Below are 15,801 nucleotides of genomic sequence, written 5' to 3'. Positions count from 1 at the left end.
ATTATTAACTATATTGATTGAATAGTACATGTATCATTAGAAAGAACTGTAGAGAGAAGAACATGAAAAGCCTCTAATTGCAATCCTATATATCCTGTTTAGAATCTGTAACGAAAAAATTTGCTGCGTGTAACGTCTCCTGGAAAGTCTTTATTTTAATCACTTTAAAAGTATTTTGTTTTTCGATATTTTGGATAGCAAGTTTCCTAAAAAGAAGTTATGAGAGGGATTGTAGGTATTTTAAAATTAATTTTCAATGCAATGCACCTAGGAATGAAGGTTAGTGTTGCTAAGTGTGCCTGGTAGTTCTTACCAGATCACATCCTCCTTCAGATTCTTCTGCCCACTGATAAAGCTGTGTAGACATAAGGAGATGCATTTTATGTACAGGAAAAATGGACTTTTGCAGCCAAATCTAAAAAGAATCTGTGCATAGTCTGCCTAAATCCTATTCTCGGCATCTAAGTCAAAAGTTGCAATCCTCACTCAGCAGCTACATAACTACTGGAAATGCCAAAACTCGGTGGCATAATAGAGCATGATCTCTTCATGACCACCACTTTACTGCTTTTGCCTAACCGATGGCATAAGGCAACCTGAGATTCTGGCCTGTGGACAGGTAACTGTAACAAGGGGTGAGTATGGAGATCCTGTCTAAGCTGGTATAAAGTAGCATAAAAGTAAAATGAATGCTGATTTGCAGATGAAAAATAGATTAATGAGGTGAACTGAGCTTCAGCAGGGGTATGAAAGACAGAAAGAAGGAAAAGAAGGCCTGCGGTAATCTGAGATCACCATCAATCCCACAATTATAGTTAGTGGGCACTAACATGGATGCCCTCTGAAGATGTAAGCCTGGTCAGCTCTGCTTCATAGCTGCCTATCTGCTCATGCTATTTCAACCTGTCGCTTGTTCCCAATAAAACACACCTTAAGCCAGAATACTTCAAGTAGTTGCATTTTCTTTGTACAGCTCACCAAAAAATATTATTAACAGCATGACCTTTGAGACCATTAGTTTTATCCCAACTTTTTCAGCCTGAGATGGATGAGAAGTCCTTGTCCCTTCTTTCCCCTTCCATGTTGCTTTGGAGTTTCATGAATGAGACAAAATAACACATCTCCTAAAGAACCTGATACGGTAGGGACACACAGAGCCAGGACCGATCGCTTCTTTAATGTGCGAGTAGTCCATTTGTTGTTACAATAGCATAGTTGGCAAATTTGTGTGGGAAGAGAGCTCAGGAACTGCAAACAAAGTCTCTCTTTTGTCAGCCATATACTCTTACACTTCCTCCTTCCTGTATATTCTTTCTGATGAAGTTTCCTTTGCAGTACTGATTTGGGCAACTACACTCCACCAAAGCACAGCTGTTCTTAGCTGTAATGTTTCCTAAGCCCCAGTTCAGGATAAGTGTTTTTTGGAGTGCCTTTTTGGAAATGCCTAGTGCTCCTCATGAACTCTGCAGAGTCTTGATGCTTAACACTAAGCTTTGGACTTTCTGGGCCAGATACCTAAAATACACATATGTAAATATGACACATGTAAGCACGCAAGGCTTCTGCTTAAACTGGTTCATGGGGCTCTGTTCCTCAGTTCTCAGCAATTGCAAATATGGGTCAGCTCTGCTTTGGCCCAGGTAATTCAGCCACATTAACTCTGCCGTAAACATGACTGCCTGACCTTAATTCACAACTAGCATTTTCACAAAGCAAAGAACCCTTCCTCCTGCTTCCTCTAGTCTCCCAAACCACTGATTTCTCCCAACCCTGTGCTCCCTACCCCTTGCACAGCCACAGCCCTGCCTCCTCTCCAAGATCATCTCCAGCCTCCCCTCTCAAAACCCTCACTTCCTAAGTCTCATGTGCAAATGTAACCCACATCCTGGATTCCCAAACCATTGCACTGAACACAGCATACTGCCTCTGTCCCCAGCACAGTCTCCATCCCTAGCTCTCAGCTGCTCCCCTTATTCGTGCACAGCCCTGTGCAGCCCCTAATCCTCCACATGCCCGGCTCCCACATCAGAAAGGCGCTCAGCTCAGGTGGAGCCTGACCTGCCTCCACAACAGTGGCACACATTTCTTGACCTATAGGAAAGTGGTTTTGGTTTTGGATACCTGACACTGTCACCATTCCTCCTGCCACAATAAATAATACTTCCTGTCCGTAGGGCAGCTTTAGCATTGTTGTTCTGTAACAGGGTGAGTTAAATCTTTGGCAATGCATTAACAATGATATTCCCTTTACATTATTCTGTTATTTTACAAAAAGCAACTTCTGCATTGAAATAGGCAGTTCTGAAAGCAATCAGTTCTCAATCTCTTTCCCAGCCTGTTTAATTACAAAGTACTTTGACTCGCAATTCCCACAAACTGTAAAACACACACAACTGATTCCTGTATATTGTATGCTGAACAATGTTGTCTTCTGTGACTTACACAGCACTCACTGTCATTATGTATTCCCTAAAAATTCACAGTTACAGCAAACGCTATAATCCACCACTCTTGTGACTAGTATGTAATACAATAGCAGCTGTTTCAAAGATTTTGGCTCTGCTGATGCCTCTATTCTCCTGCCTTTGAGTAACACCTCTGAATTTATGGTTTTATTTTGCACATTTACTTTTGCAGTCATCAGGACTTCCTTGGCAGAACCCTGAGTAGAGCATTTAGCAAGAAGCAATCAGCAGAACTCTGAAATCACAAGGCATTCTCACCCAAAGGTTAGCGCTATTAACGAGAAAAAAAGAACAACTCAGAAAAAGCAATACAGCAAATTTGGAATTGCATCATCATTACTGAGCACTAATAAAGCATGCTTCTCATTTAGATAAAAAACACTTTTACAAATGTGATTGTGCATCAGAAAGCCTTACTAATTATAGGGTTTGGGCTCTTTCCAAAGATATACAAACTGAGGCGTATAATACTATTTGCAGCTAAGTTTATCTAAGTGTTCAGCTCCCATACAGATTACAAAAGAAAAAGAAGAAAAGAGGAAAAAAAAAAGTTTGTACTGTTACCAGTTACAAGCTGCATGTGCTTCAGAGGTATAAGCACCTATGACTATTTTATTACAAGTTTCTGTGCGTTCTCTTTAACTTAAAACCCCTTGCTGGGTATTCTTGATGTGTTAAAGCTATGGAACAGCGACAGTGTGATAGAATTAGCCTGCTGGGAATGCGGTAGTGCATCAGATGGGAGCTGGCAGCATGGGAAAAGTTGTTTTGGTAGTACCACATCAGACCTAATGAAATTCTGTGGACAGATGCTAATGGTCTAAGTAAGACTTGGCTGAATATCCCAGAATTGGCTGCGCTGGTCGAGATGAAGGTAATCGTGCTCTCCTGCACCCCTGTGACCCATGCTGCTGTGACAAAAGCCAAAGTTACAAGTGTTGCTTCTGGGCTTTGAATAACAATTTGAGGGTTCCTCTCCTCCCCAAAAAAGTAAGCGATGCATTAAAGAGCAAGGCTTAAGTCCTACTCTCCCTGATAATAAGCACCATTCAAATTCCTGATTTAACTTTAAAATGAAATTAAGTATGAAACATATTTAACCCAAATAAAACCAACATCACCAGCTATCCTAGCGGAAGGTGTGTGCTTCCTAATTAATTACTCAATGGATTGTTAAGCTGTATGTATAAGGAAACAAAGCCATCATTTAATTTTGTTAATTGCATTTTTTTCCTCATTTAGGCCACAAAACTTGCTGCAAAGCACTTACTAAAAAAAAAAGTGGAGGAAGATTCCACTTGTTTATTGTAAACACTCGTTCCAGTAGAGTTTGTTGTAAGGAGGCAAGATAATTTATGTATTTGTTTCCTTTCTGTTCCAAAATAATGACTGGGTTACATCACTTCAGGTGTTTTAAATACATACTTCATATATTGTAATTACTTGCTTGGCTCTCACTAGCGAAATTGTACCCTATGTCTCTAAAATAACATTATGGCAATGAGATAGAAGCCATTTCAATACTTTTAACACTACTGCTGATTTTATGAACCTAGATTTATGTTTCTGGAAACTTCGTTCTTAATTAAAAAAAAAAAAAAAAGCATGCATGCTAGGTTGTTTTGAGCAATTAAAAAACAAAGTGCATGAATAGTGGTAGCACACCTTTATAGAAACTTAATTAAGAAGTTTCTAACAGTGTTGTAATTAATGTGTTAAATATGTTATCTGCTCTCAGAGTAAAGCATGGAGAAGTATGAGCACAGCAGTGGAAAAAGCTGGAAAGACTGAAGATTACACAATTTGTATAAAGCGATACAGCTGCCAGCTGAGCTCAATTTTTTTTAAAGAAGCCAAAACAAGGAATTCTGTTTATTATATGTTTACTACCTGCATTCTGAACTTGAGCAAGATTTGGTCAGTATAAAGAAAGGTCCTTATCTTTTGTGCTGCTGGAAGGTAGAAATACACATTTAATCATTGAACACAGACTTGTAAAGCTGCAGTGCTCATAAAAAATGGTTTAAGACTGTCCTCTTCTGGCACTTCTGAGTAATCTCTCACAAGTTCTCTCACATAAAAACACTTAATTGTAAGAAAGCAGATTTTTAACTATACTAAAGAAATATTTGCAAATAGACTTGAATTATGCATTTGTAGTTTTAGTTGCAAGTTTTAAATCTTGTTGACCTGGGAATAAATTTTGTCTTGTACAGCTTTGTGGAAACACAGCATAAACAGTGTAAGTCTGTTTCCTTGTAAACAACACTTTGCATCCTAGGATTTTAAGTGATACAACTGCTACAGCTTTTCTAACACTGAATTTAAAAATATGTGATCACATGGAATTATTTTGAAAGCTCTTTTGTATGTCATGGTTTCTGCTGGATGTTACTGAGACCGTTAATACCTTCACTGGGATACCAAAGGAATTCCTCCGATGCCAGTTACCCCACAGAGACATCAGCTTAGATCTCCCCTTGATATAACCAGACAGAAGAGGATTCTTCCTCCGTGAACAGCAGCTGATTATACTTCTGTTTGATGGCTTCGTAAACAAGACTGAGGAGAAGGCAGTATGGCAGTGACTCCTGTGCAGGGGTGCTTGTCCCGATCCAATATCGGGGGGGGGGGGGGGGGGTCGTTACGATCCCAAGGACGAGATTAAGATGCTAAAACCGGTCAAATATCGTACAACCTTTTAACTTTATTTTCCACGGAGTGGGGAGAAAAGGTGGGGAAAGGCAAAGGGGAGGAGAGAGAGAAAGAGAGAGAGAGAAAAGGGGGAGAGAGAAAGAGAGATCACCACCCATGGATCCAGCGGCGTCCTGTTGGTCCTCTTCACCCTGGGTGTAAATTTTAGCGATGCGCGTGCAGTAATTACAACTCGAGCAGGGTCTGACCCTAGGTTCCTGCTGAAAAGTTCGGAGCCAATTCAAGGCAAATTAAATAAATAAATTGTAATGACACGCGTGCAGTAGTTACAGCTCGAGTTGGGTGCCTCTGAAGAGGGACCCTGAACAAAGAAATCCCTGGGCAATTATAGCTTTTTCAAATTAAGTTTCCCACCCCTCACGCGGTAGTTCAGACCAATAGTAATTTTTGGGTCTGGGGTCTCCTGCTCCCTATTGGGTCTCATCGTTGTTCCTAGGCAGGCTGTTTTTCTCCCTTATCTTTACTGTTGAGGTTTCTGCTGACAGATGTGTTTTGATTCCTCGGGTTCTGCCCTTCTTTCTCAGGGCCCTGACAAACAGCTGTTGTTCCAGCAATTAGCACTGCCCCAGCAGTGACAGTAGGTGTTATCTTCCAAGGTCCTGAGGAAGAGGATATAATCCAGACCCCCCCCCTAATTAACACTGTTTCAGCAGCGAGGGGAGGCTTTGTTTCCCAGGGTCTTGGCGCCCAAGCAGGCCTTATTTCAAAGCCTTCACATCCTCCCTCCCGGAGTGTGAAGCATAGGGATGCAAACTGCTTGTAACTCCCTTATCTTTCCAGTCTGCACCAGCTCTGGGGCCCTTTCTCACTGCCTAAGGCTTCAGCAAATTTAGGTACTCATGCTAAGCAAGTTTTATAAAAGTTGTGCTAAGCGGCAATAATTTACAGTCCAGGTCCCAAAGTCTCTGCCCGATCGTGCCCTGGTTCAGCGCAGGCTCGGTGTGTCCCAGGTGGTCGCAGGGAGACCACTTCGGGGGTCGCAGCAGCTCAGTCCTGTTTCCGCCAGGAACAGATGGCTTGTTCGGGGTTACGGTTTGCTTGCACCTTATGTACCAAGAAATGTTTAAGGCAAAAGTTCACTCATCTGTCCACCACAGTGCTGACTCCTGTTACAATCTTCTTCGCAGGCTGTCATGGCCAGGTTGTACAGTTTAGAGGTCAGCTGAGGTGTCAAACCGAGTTAAAGTGCAAAAGGTAAAGACTTGGAGATCTTATCCAAGAGCTGTGAAAAATGGGTCTGTCTACTTTCAATTTGCATTGCATTAACTGTAGACTTTTAGGTATTTACACTTGTGGGCAATTATACTTACCTAGTGATTTCATAAGGCTCTGTTTTCTGTTGCTTGTTATCTCTGTCAAACAGCAACCATTTGGGTTGAACTTCTATATGCCGAGTCTTTGTCTCAGTAAAGACAGGATTCTTGTTTTCAAAAATTCTCTAGAGTAAAATGTATGTGACTATTCAAAAAACAATAATTTACATTGCAATAATTAGGGTTTTCCAGGCATGCTGCCCACTTAGATTATCCAGCCTGCCCTGACTCTATTAGTTCTGGGAACCCACAAGAGAGTCTTTATTCTTCAGTGTTCAACTTCTTGTTATAACCTGAACTATAGTCATGGCAATTCCCTCCCCCAAGCATAGCAGAAGTGCCAAGAAACTAGGGATTTTTTTTTTCCTCTAACAGCAATCTCACAAGTATACCAACCTCAGGTGGGCCATACATAGCCACTACAGCTAAAGAACAAGAGTTACTACAAGGTGAAATAGCAGCTCTACTGCCATTTAACTGCAAGATTTTGCAGTTTTAACCATCTTTTTACCTAGAGCACTCGCAATGAAGCACCAAGAGCACTTTGTAAGCATGCTGTGCATCACACTTCAAACTTCATCAGAGGGGATGAATAACTGAAATGGATTTTAAGCCATTTAAACACCGAGAGACACAGGCAGTCACCATTTCAAAAGTGCATCATCCTTTTATTCCCAGCCAGTCAGTCAGTCAGATGCTCTGAAATCTCACAAGGGAAATGAACTATGAACATCAGCACAAACGCACATGACTACCTGCTGCATTGGGACCACCTCTATGTTGCCCCACGTCTGAGAAGGAAGCAAAACCACTGCACAGCTGGTGCCTTTTCTTCATTTTTCCAGGCACCCCCGACCGCGGCGCCAGGTAGAGGGCAGCTGCGAGCCACTGGAGGAAGCTTCGAGAAGCTGGGGGGGGGGGGGGGATGGCACCTCGGCGCTCTCCCGCGCTGCGTGGCAGGAAGAAGCTTCGAGAAGCCGGTGGGCCGGTGGCGCCTCCGCGGCTCTATGCGCACCCTGCTGCCACAGCTCTGCTGCCCTTCGGTATCAACACGCGGCTGCCGGTTGGGGGTGGAGCTCGGTGGGAAACCGGAGGCCCTGAAACGCGGCAGCTGCAGGAGGCCGATCCGCCCCTCTCCCTCCCGCGAGGGGCCGGGCCCGTGGCGGCCGTTGCCGCGGCGCCGGTGTTGGCGGAGCAGCCCCGGGACGAGGCGGGCAGCTGCCCCGGCCTCGTGCACCGCCGCCATCTCCTGCGCCGCCTCTGCAGGGGTGTGTGTGCAATACGAGCTTCTGCAGATGTGTGTGTGCAATACGAGCTTCTCTCTGCGTGTATAGACACGTTACGTACCCTGTGGTACGCCCCGAGCGCCGTTTCTGTAGGAACGGTAAAAACAAGCGCCTTTTAAGGCCTGACCTTTGTGTGGTGTGGTGGTTTGTGTGGTGGTATGGACCCTCTCACTGCGCCTCCCTCCACCAAGCTCTCTGGTGGTTATTCCTCTCATTCCAGCTTTAAAATTGCAAGTGCTTGCAGCAGTGTTGGGCTAATGGAGTAATCATAGGTAAATGCAGCTGAACAGAGCTTACCCACTTGTAGTTTAGAGACTTCTAGTTAATTTCTCCCCTGTCCACCCTATGCTTTATGGCTTTACACCAGTCACAGATGAATTTTAATTTACTGCAGCAGTGCTATAGCTGCAGGCTCCCAGGGTGATGTTACACAGCATGAGAGAAGAGAAATCAGTTTATTTGGGATTGATGGGCTCTGCTGTACGTGTGCCTCTTTGATTGGTCCTAAAGGTACTAAAAATGTGTTTTTATGTAGGTAGCTGCTTCTCAACAGTATGGAATAGGAAGGGAGGCTTCAAAAGTTTAATGTCAAGTTGCAAAATTTGGCTGTAGGGTAAGATGACGCCAGCGAGGAGACTTGGAAAAAGGAGAGAAATGAAGACGCTAGAGGTGTGTAGCAGCTAAGAAGTATAATATCAAATTGAAATGTTTCATTTATTTAAAAGGGATTTTTTTTCTTTCCTAAGCAATTACAGAAATCGGAACACGGCCTTGCAGTACTTTGGTGAAGCAACGTTTTCCACTGACAAGTTCCATTTGAAAATTTCCTGTCAGCGGTATTGTGTTTAGCGTGGATAGCTCAAGTGCCACTGCTGCATTTCACTGAACGATCACAGCAAAAAATAATCCGTTTTGTCAGTTTATGTGGCTGCTGTCTTGAATTTCATGAGAAAAGTATAATTATCTCAAAAAATTGTCTCAGTTACCTGTTACTCCTTGAGAAAGTGTTTTGGTGATATAAAAGAAACATTCACAGGAAGTTGCTCAAACAGCAAGATGAGAGTAGAATATCATGGAAGTGTTCCCCGGAAACAATCAAGGATAGTGGTCCATGCATGTATACTGCTATACAGTGCACAATTTTGCTCCCTAGCTTATCTCCAAGACTAAAAGCATTGAATGGCTATGATATCTTCCTTTTTTCTCATTACATATGTAGATGGGATTTTTGATTGTTTCTTTTTCTCTTAGAGGGGAAGAACAGGATGTACTGCTAAAAATTAAGAGAGTTTGATCTGAACCGGAGAAGTTTGGGTTTGGATTTCATTTTGTGGTGGGTGGGGAAAATCAGAGAATATTTAAGAACTACCCCTGGAGAAGTCTGACAAGCAAAAGCACCTGGGAGAGGCTTGCTGTGAAAATTATGGCGGTCTGATAACCTGAAAATCAGGTTTCTGAGAACAGTTATAAAAAAGCATAGTGTAATTTTCTTGCGAATTCAGATAGTGTTTGTAAGCTGAAGTTAGTTTCCGTGTTCTTGGGTGTTGTTTATGTGCTTATATTTGTAAATTATTTGAAAATACTGATTATTCATTTTATGTTGAGTTTTATCAAAGCTACAAGAGCTTAGTTTGCATTTCTTGCTGTGCCAGGTAAGTTTCTGGGTGAACTGCTTAGTTGTCATTGTTTTTCTTAACTCTAGCAACTGAGATAATGTTTATAGCTTACTTAAGGCTGTAGGTGCCAATTGTCAACTGTGCTGTATTTTAGAAAATGATAAGAATTTATGAGGAATTTCATATGATATGTATTTTGCCTAGATATGACTTGCTCACTGTAAACATTAGTGGAATTTTTTCTTGTTTAACTGATGGGTACCAGCTTGATTAGAGTTGACTGTCCGTCTGACAGTCTTGTACTGCCTGCTGCCTCCTGCTGCCTCATACTGCTTGCTCTGTTGGTGTGACATGGAGTACGCAGACGGCTTGGATCCATTCCAGTGGCTTCGCTGACGTGGAAGTGGTTCCTGAGGCTGAGCAAGTATGCGAGAACCCTTTGTTAAAGCAAAGACTGGATGCAAGAATATTTTTTTATCTTGACCGCTCTGAAACCTGAGTCTACCTCCTCCGCTCTGTGTGCAGAGCAGCCAAAGGAGGAGCCAGGGCAGGATGTGTGTCATTAGTGAGGTCAGCGTAACCCATCTTGAACCTGAGGAGTTCTGCTACTTGGCTTATGAGTTTTGGCTGTACTCATTCTTTAGCTGCTTAAAATTAATTAGTCTGCTTAAATAAGTTACTTGGGCAAAAATCTAAGATCAGGATGGGCATAGAAATCCAAGAACCCATGACAGTTTTGCATAATTCTCGATTATTTAGATCTGTTCACTGTATGGTCTTAAAGCCTAGTGGAAGCTTCAGATTTTAAGGATTCTGTCTTGTCTTGAAAGTATTTGTTGTCAATTTTACCTTGGAAGAATTTATTCTAAGAGCAGCCTCTGGATCAGTGTGGTTTATCACTTACAGTAACTTGGAGAATTGATGTTTGAAACACAAAGGCAGTCTTAGCTGTGATTTCAGTTTGATTGCTTCATGGCTCCATTTTTACTCTGCATTAAAGTCGTGATTGATTAGCATGTCGTATATTACGTTGTTTCTTAAAATAAAGAAGTAGCAATATGAATCTGAGGGCTCTCCTGCTCGGGTAAGATACCTACAAGTAACTAGCCTCTGCTTTCAAATGACTACCCCAGTCTTCCTTACTTTTAAGATCTAACTGGGGTGACGGAATTATAGGATGAAAGCATGTGCTTGGAAAAGCTGATCGGTCAATGAAAGAGACTTTGCTGCAGTTCCTTCATGTTAAGAGACGTTCAAGAGCACAGAAGTCAATCCATGAAGTCAAACATAGCATGAAAAAGACACTGAAAGTGAGCCTTACCCAGGTTTTTAATCACGCTCAGTCACATGCCATATGATCATGTTATCAACATTCCTTCATTTGGCTGTGACATCACTGTGGAAGACAAATGATGTTATTAGTTTGGTAAGAGAGTGACGAGGACACTTTTTATGTAAGCTAGGATACTCATATTCACATGCTTAAAATTAAGCATGTGAAAGGTTTCATGTAAGGTTAAGGTCTACATCTGTACACAAGTAAGAATGGATGGAGTAAAAGATCTACTATTTATATTACTGTTTTTTCTCTCCTGTAAGATCCCAAAATGTCTAGATTAACAGCAAAAAGATTGTAATATCTCATTTATCATTGCTTTTAAGTTTAAAAGTAAAAATCAAATTAAAAAATATTATAAAACTCTTTTTAATATCTTGATTCTGAAGTTTCAAACGGAACTGTGTATTTCCAACGCCTCAAGGGTGTTTTGCAGCACCATGGTGTTCATTCAAGGGAGTTTGCTTGTGTTCCCTGAATCTGAGGCAATGTAACTTTTCTGCAGCCTTCAGGACTCAGCTGGACCTTGGAAACAAACAAAACCGCTGACTTCTCCTGTTGTTACCAATGGAAATATTTTCAGTGATCTCAATGAAGTCAAGATTTCATCCTCAGGATTTTTGGAATTTCATGTGGTTTGAGTAGATCGCACATTAAAGAATTTATTAAAGATATGAAGGCATATATGCATGTACTTGTGAATTTGTTAAGTATGTAACAGTGCCAAAAGAATTCATTCTCCAAGAATTACAGTAAAATTCTGATGAGAGAAGTTTACCTGTTCTTGTTCTAGAAAACTATTTTACGTTTTGAACAGTGAGCTTTGGTTCAGAATTTTAATTTAAATTGGGTTTTGTGTTTTATTTTATTTTTCATTGTTTCACGCCTGCTTTGCTGGCTAAATCTCCCTTTGGCTTAATACTGTGTATTATATTTCCACTCCAAAATGTGATTTTGGAGATGGTGGGTTCGTTATTTTTTTCTGCTGTATCATTTATATTTGTGATTGTTTTTCAAATCATCCAATTTCCTTCTGTTTCCTTTGGGCAAAAACTTACTACGGATTTGAAAGCAAGCTGGAGTTTTTCGTATCTTGGTATCTAGTTCAAAGGTAAATGTGAACATACTTGTGTTTTGATTTGATATCTAATAACATATGTAGATAGCAACAGAATCCTATGTGAAAGGTCTGCTTCCTTTTAACCAATTATATTAAGTGTGTATCACCTAGCTTTTTATTTTCATATATTCCTTAGCAACACTTCATCCAGGAGCTGGATTAAAAAAAAAGTTCTGTTTTCAAGAAAATAATTGAAAATTTTTGTTTGATTTACCATGAATATTCTAAACTAGGACAACTTTAAAAAGCCAGTAGGACGATCCTCGTTTTGCATTTTACATCCCCGTTGTAATGAGAGGACATTTTTCATTTGGGATCAAAAAAGAAAAAGATACTCTCTTCTCTTCAAGTTAAGCACACAGTAGAACTTCAATGAAGTAATGCTTCTCATATCTTGTTTCTTCATGCATTAAGCTGTTTGCCTTGAGGGCCTTCATTGCTCTCAAAGGAAATAAAGCATTTCCTTTATTGGAGGCAGGATCAAGTCTATAATAATCTTAGTTATTAGTAAAGAGTAAAATACAACTGTATTTTGATTTAAACATAAATAATTTAAAATGGATTTGCATGTTTGGAATTTTTTGTTGCCGCTATTAAACTGCTTTCCTTTAATCATATGGCTTTGAATATGTTAAGGGAAGATTCCAGTTTGTTTCAGTATGTGTATTTTTTTTTCCTTTCAGATGGACGCCTTTCTGAAACAGCAGCTGAACAGCTGGTTGCCAAAATGACTAATGAAACAGACATACCTTGCACTTGAGTTCGCACGTTCATATGGGCCAAGCACTTAAATGGTTATGAAAAAAGAAAGATTAGCCACCATAATGCTGATCATAGACCAGAATTAGCAGTTTCCAGGGGAACAGTTTTGCATTCTATAGTGATGACAGAAAAAGAAAAAAAAATCAGTCGTCTGTGTCAAACAGCTGTCAGCCATCCAATGAGGTAGCAAATGGCAGGAAATCTCTCATGCAAAGATCACATGGAATACCATATCCAGGAAAAGATCAGATAACTACTGCAGGTTCAGAAGTATCTAGAAAATGTACTGGTCTTTTGGAACTAGACCATACTCTTCTTGATGTGTCTGTTCCAGAGACACAAAAACTCACACGTTGTTAGCTGGGCACAGTTTTTTTCTTAGTAAAACTCACGAAGGGACTTGTATATCAAAAAATTTGCATTTGCACCGGGAATGAGTCCTTTTGCAAGATTAAGTGAAAAAAACACCATTTAGCAAGATGGAAAAAACTAACAGTTCAGACAGCTTTTGCTCTTTGTGGGCAGACAACCTCAATTTGCATGCAGATGTGTGCAGGGCTTTGTTCAGCTTCATCAAATAACATGGAATATGCAGAAAAATCTCTTCCTCTAAATTTCTTAAGAGAGAATGCATTATCTCTTCAAAACAAGTGTTTCTCTAAGATTCGGTCTCATACCAGTCAACAGAAGACGGTCATTATGAATGAATGTGAAGGAAAGCATCTTGAGATCACCAGAGTTATGTTGGGCCAACCTCCAGCTGTTGACCAGCCACAAAACCTCCAGGAAATATACTTTGAAAGCTTGGATGAAGGAGAGACAAAGGCAGAGATATGTCATCTCCAACCTCTTCCTGCTGTATGTAATGATGATGATTAATATACAGCTGCAAAGGCTCCACATGAAACTACGGATAGCTGTTTTGGGGCCCCCCGATTGATAGTTCTGATGAAGACAGTGCAGAAAGAATTGCAATGACAGGGTTTAAAAATAGATTTGATTGGACAGTTTTTGTATTCAGTCTTCCTAAGAACGTCTCTTCATTCCAAACAAAAAATAAAAAACGTTTTAGTTTTGCCAGGTCGGAAGGCAAGGCAATGTTTCCTTCAGAAAAAAGACCAACAGCAATTGAAAATGCAGTAGGAGAGAAACATATACAAGATAATAAAGAGGATGACTTGAAGAATTCCACGTTTTGCATAATGGCTGGCACTACCCATGGAGGTAGAAGTATTACAGATAGCAACAAGGGGCAGACTCTCCTAAGTCAAAGGAAAAAGTAGATGACTTGGAAGATTTGTTATTAAATTTTGCAGTTTTGAAAGGACAGACAGGACAGAAAAACAAGAAAAGATCTGAAGATCAGACAGAAGAAGAAGACAAGAGGAAAAACTGATGGTAGAAGTGAGAAAATGGATTTGCACAGAGCAGAGGGATAGCATCTTTACTGAATCAAGTGTCGACAAGAATATTGGTAGTAAAATAGGGCTACAGTCACCTGCAAAAGGCTTTACTATAGAAAGTACTTGTCTGATGCTGAACTTAGTAGTCAGTCCTTCAGTAACCTGTCTGTCCATTAAGGTCTGTTCTAATTGTTAAAATCTCAACTGTCCTAATACAAATTCATGCAGTGAATATGGCTATACACTTTTCAGTATCACTTATCAGTAAACTCTAGGAAATACAATGTGGAACAGCAGACTGATGAGCAGAAGGAAGGTGTATTAAATCAAATAAGCACATCTACTACACAAGCTTTGAAAAGTAGCTTAGATGAAACTCCCCAACTAAGAAAAGTGTTGTGCTGGGAGGAGGAACCAACATTAAGTTCAAATCGCAAAATGGGTGTTTTGGATGAATATTATTTCTATTTGAAGGTGCTGAGTATGATTAAAAGTCTTTAGCCCAAAGAGAAATGAACTATCTTTTCTCCACGAATATAATGGGTTTTCTGAAGGGAATACAGTTTACAGGCATCATGGAGACAAAGTGGTTGAACAAGATCAGATGGAAGAAACTAACAATGACTAACTAACAAAACTAGCAAAAAAAGCTAACAAAACTAACAAGATCATGCAAACTAAGTAAGAGCAGTGATGTGGAACAAAAGACCATACAGCTTGAGGATTAGAGCTTTGAAGGAAAATTTGCTGCAGAATGTGTTTTTTCAAAACCTTTGGATAGTCCTGAGGTAAGTAATAAAGCAGAAAAAAAAAGTCAAGTTCAGCTAGGTAAAGACTTTCTAACGTATGCTTAGCTATTCATTTTAATTGGGTAAGTAATCATTATTAATGATTCCATTAAATACAAGTCATGTATTTTGCTGTGACTATCATTTCTTTTCTTATTTATTCACTTTGTAACTGTCCTTAATGTGGTAATAAATAAGTATGACACTGAAAAATAACACTCTTTTATTCATTGAAACATATAATAGATTGGTCTGTTTTAACATGGTAAAATCCTGCGTTAGAAAAATGTTGTCAAGTAATACATAAAAGCTGCTTGTATGACTAACTTCTTAGCCCTTTTCCTGGACATATGTAAAACACCTCAAATTAAGTTGTTCTTTAGAGTTGTTCACAAGAAGTGACGTGTTTCCCAAAGTGTTTTTAATGGAGCACAGTATAACATAGAGCCAAGAAACTGTACTTCAGCATCACAGTTATCTTACAGTGGGGTAAAAGTTTTGCTCTTTCCATATTAAAAACAACACCCATCATACTTTGCATTAAGTACATGTGTTTGGTGACTCTTAGTGTTGTTACATGTTTTTAGACAGGAAACTCTGTGAAACAGAAATCATTAGGACAAAGTAACTGGTCCAAGGAGGCACTGGGAGAAATCCAGCCTTGCATGGTCATCTTACGTATGTGGAGAGCTAAAGGCAAGGTTTGCTTACTTTTCTAGTTTGTATTTCTTATATTTCTTATCTTTAGTAAATGTTCCACTGAGAGCTTTAATACTGGTTTTCAAGACTGCAGTGCCCTTAATCCTTATCTTCAGCTCTGATATTTTCTTGATTGCAAGTATGTTGCCTTAAGGTTACAGTTGTCCTGAGAGCAATCCAATTTAACCTAATTCAAATAACAGTTACTAGAGCTTAATTTTAAGACACTGTCCACTGAGGTGGTAAACTAAAAGGAATATATTCTTTTAATATACATTTCTTTTTGTATCATGTCCAT

At 40.1% G+C, this 15,801-nt stretch overlaps 1 long non-coding RNA gene across 1 annotated transcript; it reads left to right on the top strand.

The window, feature by feature from the left end:
* The first annotated feature begins 9,172 nt into the window (after nt 1–9,172).
* Nucleotides 9,173–15,495, top strand: LOC135324683 (uncharacterized). The gene is made up of 3 exons (XR_010385981.1): nt 9,173–9,431; nt 12,535–14,804; nt 15,392–15,495. It is a non-coding gene; the product is annotated as an uncharacterized LOC135324683 (long non-coding RNA).
* The last annotated feature ends 306 nt before the right edge of the window (nt 15,496–15,801 follow it).

This window comes from Dromaius novaehollandiae, chromosome Z, assembly GCF_036370855.1.
Source record: "Dromaius novaehollandiae isolate bDroNov1 chromosome Z, bDroNov1.hap1, whole genome shotgun sequence".
NCBI lineage: Eukaryota > Metazoa > Chordata > Aves > Casuariiformes > Dromaiidae > Dromaius > Dromaius novaehollandiae.
This window is presented reverse-complemented; position numbering and strand designations above follow the sequence as displayed.